The 6000-nt window shown below is 56.4% G+C and overlaps 1 protein-coding gene across 1 annotated transcript in view; it reads right to left on the reverse strand.

Annotated features, from left to right (window-relative positions):
- LOC118006692 (platelet-derived growth factor receptor beta) overlaps positions 1–2278 on the reverse strand; it is a 36212-nt gene extending 33934 nt beyond the window's left edge. Inside the window, exon 1 of the mRNA XM_034999452.1 lies at positions 1859–2278. The gene's annotated coding sequence lies outside the window, so the exon portion shown is untranslated. The remainder of the gene's footprint in view (positions 1–1858) is intronic.
- Positions 2279–6000: the final 3722 nt, after the last annotated feature.

Genomic DNA, 6000 nt, shown 5'->3' on the forward strand with positions numbered 1-6000 from the left:
CAAGCAGACCTGGGCCTAAGGACCAACTATAATTGTGTAACACTGGGAAAGTCGCATAGCCTCTCTGAATCTTGGTTTTTCCTTGTCTTCAAAACAGGGATAACAACAATACGGATTCCCAAGAGCTGCTGTGGGGATTACAAGGCGCGTGGGGTCCCGGGCTCTGCACCTGGCACAGGGCAAACACTCTGCAGTAGTGACCAATGTGGCCCTCCATCCCCGAGCCCTGTGGACCCAGAGCCTCTTGCTCGGAGGCAGGGGAGGACTGCCTGCCTTCAGATATCTGGTGAGAGGCCTCTGTAGAGCACTCTGGGATTGCAGAGACAGGCAGGGACACTCCTCCCTGTTTGACATAGAAAAATGCAGTCTGGAGGAACAGCGTGATGTTCTGGAAGGGCACCTGAGGGAAGGGAGGGACCTGTTCACATTTGGGAACAGAAAGTCTTCAGTGAGCCCCTCCTACCTTTCACAAGCACATTTGCTCAGTTTCACTGCCCCCCTGCGCATGCTGGGGACAGAAGACAAGATGGGGGAACCTGGGGCCCAAATGATCTCTGATTGTGCACACAGAGCACAAAGAGGAAGAGAAGCCCAAGCAACCAGGCAAAGGGCATTGCAAGCACTTGGAATACTGGAAGAACCCCGGAAGGCTGCCTGGTGGAGGTGAAGTCGGGAAGGTCCTTGAAGGAAAATGGAGGCAATGAGGAAGGACGTTCTCACAGGCAGCATTGTGCATACTCCTCCTGGGAGCCCTGGGACCTGACCGGCAGGAACACAAGGCCCAAGTCTGGAGAAACGGGGCAGGGAGCTTATCATCTCCCAAAATGGGGCAGGGAGCTTATTATCTCCCCGAGCTCTGCAACTTAACTAGCACCGTGAAACAGTTTTGTAGCTGCCGTGAACCTCACGTGTAAAACCGACATAAAATCTGTCCCTGCCTTGGAGCTGCTGGTGAGTTAGTTACGTGAGATCAGGCCCATAAAGCACTCCGCACAGTCCTGACATGCAGTAAGTGTCAATCAGTGGCAGGCTACTATTAGGAGTTGGGGCTTTTTATAGGGGAGAATCAAAGAAGGAATCGTGATCAGATTCATGTTTTAGGATGGAAAGCAGCGTCCGGAAGGAGGGAGGCAGCAAGGCAGCCTGAGCAGCTGCCTGGGTCCAGAGGGAACGGCCCAGGCAACCGACTCTCCCTTCTTCACAGAGGGGCCCCCCACATCTGATGGCCGGTCCCAGGCCCCCAGCCCCACAGCCCCAGCTGCGTGACCATGATCGCTGGGCTAGGCCTGCCACAGCCCCCTTGCCTTCGCGCTTTCCCAGCCACTGGGGGTTTGGAAGGACATCTTAGGAATCTGGAAAATTTGCAAATCCATTTAAGTCCCCAGAGGTTGCCTGGCGGCCGACTGGCCTAGAGCCAGACAGATTCTTAAGGATAAGGCTTGAGCCCAGAGACAGGGGCCATGGTTCTGAGGTCCCCTATCCCCTGCTAGATCCCCTTTCCATGGACCCTCCTTGCTGCCTCCCAACTCCCCTCTCAAGCTTCTTCCAGCTCTCCCCGGCCCCCTCAGGCGGTGCTATGTTTTAGAGGCCCTCAGTCTGCACCCAAAAATGTCTGAGGTTCATTTGATGAAAGCAGGGGGCAGCAGGGCTGTGGAGACCGGGGCCACCCACCCTAGAAGCAGCCTGAGCAGGAGAGGAGAGAACTGGCTCCTCCAGCCCTGATGTCGCCCACAGCCTCCCAGCCTCCTCCCATCTGGTTTTGTTAAAAATATTTTTCATTTTTTGACCTACCCAAGAAGGCACAGACTGGAAGGGGACAGGACAAGGGGCTGGGGATCCCCCTTCTCCCAGCACTTACCTTGATGCTGGTGCCTTAGGGTGTGGGCACAGTCCTGAGCTCTGGGCTCTCACCCCCTCCAGGAAGTCCTCCTCACTGACCTCTCATTAACAAGAAGACTTTGCTGGACCCCAAATGGGGCAGCGGCTGGGCAGAAGGGCAGGGAGGACAGCTGCCGTCTCCAGGAGCCTCGGGAGAATGGAGGGAGTGGGGGACTGCAGGGGTGAGGAGTGGCCTCACTCCCAAAGCATCCTTCTGGAGGAGCCGGGCTGCCAGGAGGGGCCGCCCTGGGTCTGGCCGGCTGTGGTGCCGGGCACAGGCTGCTGCCCGGCGCCGCTGGTCAGAGGGGCCGGTTCTCTCCTTGCTGTCCTCCTCTCTGCCTCCAACTTGTTCCCAGAGGGATCCTGGGTCCCAGACGGGATGGGCAGGGACTGCGGGCGCTGGCAGCCCCACGAGCTCACACCACTGTGGGCTTCCCTGCCCCCCCCCCTTTGGGGGAAAGGCTGCAGGGCCGCCTCTGATTGGCTCAGCCGGGAGAAGGGGGGCGAGGGGGCGGGGAAGGTGGACGCGTGTGTCTGTTTTCAATTTCAGTTTCTTCCCCCCTCTCTTTCTTTTCCCCCAAGTTTCTTGTTTTTCTTCCTTTTTTCCCCTCTGCTTGCTCCCTCCGTCGCCTGCTTTCTCAGGATGTGAGGGGATATTTAGAAATTCCGCAGCCCACGCCAACCGCTGAGTCACTTTTATTAAAAAGTGGCCTGACCCCACCTCCCTGATGCCTTGCCGTGGCACCTGGGGCGGACTCTCTTCTCCGTGCCTCAGTTTCCCCATCTATAAAGGCAGCTCTGATCACCAATGTGATTGATTCAGTCAACAGCCATTTATTGAACAAGCATGTTGAGCACCTACTATGTGCTAGTCACTCTGCGGGGTGTTGGGATGCGGTAGTGAGTAAGACACAGTCCCTGACTCCAGGGCTGCCCAGGCTAGTGGGAGGGACAACGATGCACAGGCAGGTCCCCAAAGAAGGGCAGGGGTGCTGAGAATGCCTTTAACTGACACTTTTTGGCATCAAGTCACTTTTCAGAAGAAGAAACCCAAGGCGCGGGCGTGGGTTGGCACAGAGAGAGGAGACCTGCCCGATGTCACCCAGTGTACTTCAGATTTCCAAACATATTCCTTCCTATCATCTCACAGCCCTTCGAGTATCAGGAAAGGATTATTTCCCCATTTCATAGACAATGAAACAGAAGCCCAGAGGAGTGAACTGAGCCTCCCAAGCTCACACGGCAAGGGCAGAACTGGCGCGGATGGGGTCTCCTGAGTTACATGATGGAGCAGACACAGGTGATCTGACCCCAGCGGGAGCCCCACATTGCAGAGCAGACTGGGCCTCCTGTCCTGCCTTCTTCCTTCTTCCTGCTAATGTTCCATTGCCAGCCTCTTGCCCTCCCTTCCCTACTAAGGTCTGTCAAGGCTCCTCCAAAACCTGGTTGGACCTCTCGTGCCTTCCTCTTAGTCCGCCCTCATTTCCTCAGACCAGAAGATGCCTCTAGTCACAGACTCTTGGCCCTTAGATGCCCAAGGCCATCATTTTAAAAGGGTTTAGAGAGTTGAGGTGAGTCACCTCTGCCCTGACACTGTATGCACATGGAAACTTGAGTCCCAGAGAGGGAAAGAAAGGTGTCCCAGGTCACACAGGTAGACCCTGACTCTGCCCAGGGCTCCTTCTGTCTTACCTGCTGCACCTCTGTCTACCCCCTTCTTCTCCTGGGCCTCACCTTGGGGCCCTGTTCACATGGCAGCAGTGTTCGCCTGAGCTGGGATTTTATGCCAACCACAATAGCATATCTTGAGGTCATTTCTTGGTCTTATCTGAGTGGGGATTTCTCAGCAGAGCATCTGGGCTGGGCCACACAGAAGGAAGAGTCCTCGGACTGGCCCTAAGCCATGGCGTGCAGGCTTTTTGATTATCAGTCAATTATCAGAGAGGGGTCCCAGCCCAGTGTGGTAGCAGTGGAGTCATAGGGGATTACAGGGGGACTCCAAAGACCGCAGGGTCAAGCCTACACTGGAATTTCTTATGCCTGAAGGCTCCATGAGTCTTTGCAACTCCTAGCATTTGTCTTGGCTATTCACCTCCAAAGCCTTGACCCAACTGCTAGGACCAGAACAGTTCCAGGGGTGGTGGGGGGTGGGGGATCAAGGAGGCATTTCAACCTCTAACCGCCCCCCCCAAACAAATCTGGGAGTGAGGAGATCCAGCTGTAGAGTTGCTGTGATGTCTTGGATAGATACCTTCGCCTCTCTGAGCCTCAGTTTCCCATCTGTACATAACAGGGTTGAACTCACTGTGCTGGAAGGCCCTTGGGATGCTCTGTTTACAAGTGTCTTAGAATTGGGCTCTGGTTAGGGAGAGGAGGCTAGTGGGCCCCAGGGCAAGGGGACAGCTGGGGGCCAGAGATGCAGCACAAAGGGGAGGGGGTGGCTGGTGGTGGCTCCCCCGGGAAGCTGGCGGCGGCTGGTTTCCGGCCAGCCCAGCCGACCGGCTGGCCCATCTGGAATCACTTAGCCCCTACCACCATTAACCCTTGGCAGGCACCAGGACTATGCTATGCCTCCTCTCAGCTGAGATGGGGCTGGGGGACGCAGAGCCACATGGAACACCACAGGGCACGCATCAAGAGCTAGACAGAAGAGGCAGAGGAGTCATGATGGACAGGGCAGATTCCAGAGCCAGAGACAGAGCTGGGTTCGAATCCAGATTCTGCAATGCCAAGCTGCATGATCTTGGGCAAGTCATTGAAACTCCTGAGCCTCAATTTCTTCCTCTGGCAAATGGAGCTAATTTGAGGAATGATTTGAAAGACCATTGCAATTTGTAATGCACCTAGAGGACTCAGTACAGTGTCTGGAGGTATTATTGAAATATGGAGTTGCCCTCATTCCAGCTGCAGCCCATCGTTGTGTGCCCCTGAGCTGAGCTCTTCCTTCTCTGGGCCTCAGTTTCCCCTGTGCACAGAGGGCAGTACCCACGAGCAGTGTAGTACTGTCAAGCTGGGGGGGATCATCACGGCCCCCAGCCCCACCATGGACAGGGCAGGCCATGAATAGCCTCCCAGTTTGCCCAGATGCTGGCAGCCCGGTCCAGCCTGGGACAACGCTGACTTGGAAAAGCTGGGCTGACAGTGGGTGAACAGAGCATCCTGCCTCAGGTGGAGTGAGTGGGGTCCAGAGGGAGAATGGAGCTCTGGGCCTGGGGGTTCAGCGCCCCTTCTCCCCACTGCACAGAGGCCCACTCAAGGATCAAGAGCCTGAGCTCTGACATTGGAAGTTCCAGCCCAGCTCTACCACTTCCTAGCTGCATGGCCTGAACAAATTACACTACCTGAGCTCTCTGAGCCTCAGTGTTTGCAGCTGCAAAGTGGGGATCCATGTGCCTACCTCACAGAGTTGTTGAGAGGCCCACATAAGTGATGCACCCAGTGTTTTAGGCAAGGACTAGAGCAGAGCGAGGAGCCTCAGCAAAGGTAACAATTCTTAGGCGCCTCCGGGAGCCTCTGTCACAGAAGTCCACCATCAGGGCTGCAGGGAAGCCAATCCAAATGCTCGTTTTATGGATCAGATGACGGAAGCCCGTGCTGGAAAGTGACTGAGCAAGGCTTCGCAATGTATAAGGCCAGGACGGGAACGGAGGCTTTTTGTCTACACTCAGGCCCAAGAGGGAATCAGGCTGAACTGAACCTGCCCCCCCCAGACCCCCACCCACGCTTGTCAGAGCCGGAAGCCGCAGCTCTCAGTGGTGCAGGGGGAGGGGGGCCCGGAAAGGGCGCCTGAGTGGGAGAATTCCCAGTAGGCCAGCTCAGCGCTCACTCAGGCAGGGCCAGCAGCCACCACATCTGGCTCTCCCACGCTCCCAGTGCTGCCCCCCTCCCAGGCTCCCCAGGCCTGGGGCAAGGAAGCAACACACATGTCCCAGGCATCAGCCATCATCTTGGAAGTCAGGGCCTGAAGAGTCCTAAGAGTGCGCCCACAGGACAGGCATGGAAACTGAGGCCCAGAGAGTGGAGAAGACTTGTCCAAAGTTAGCAGAGAGAGAAAAGTCCTGGGATGCAAGGCTCTTGACCTCTAGCGCAGTGTCCTTCCACCCTGCACACCCTGAGCAGGTG

Source organism: Mirounga leonina, unplaced genomic scaffold (assembly GCF_011800145.1).
Source record: "Mirounga leonina isolate KUSES-001 unplaced genomic scaffold, KU_Mleo_1.0 Mir_98, whole genome shotgun sequence".
Classification (NCBI taxonomy): domain Eukaryota; kingdom Metazoa; phylum Chordata; class Mammalia; order Carnivora; family Phocidae; genus Mirounga; species Mirounga leonina.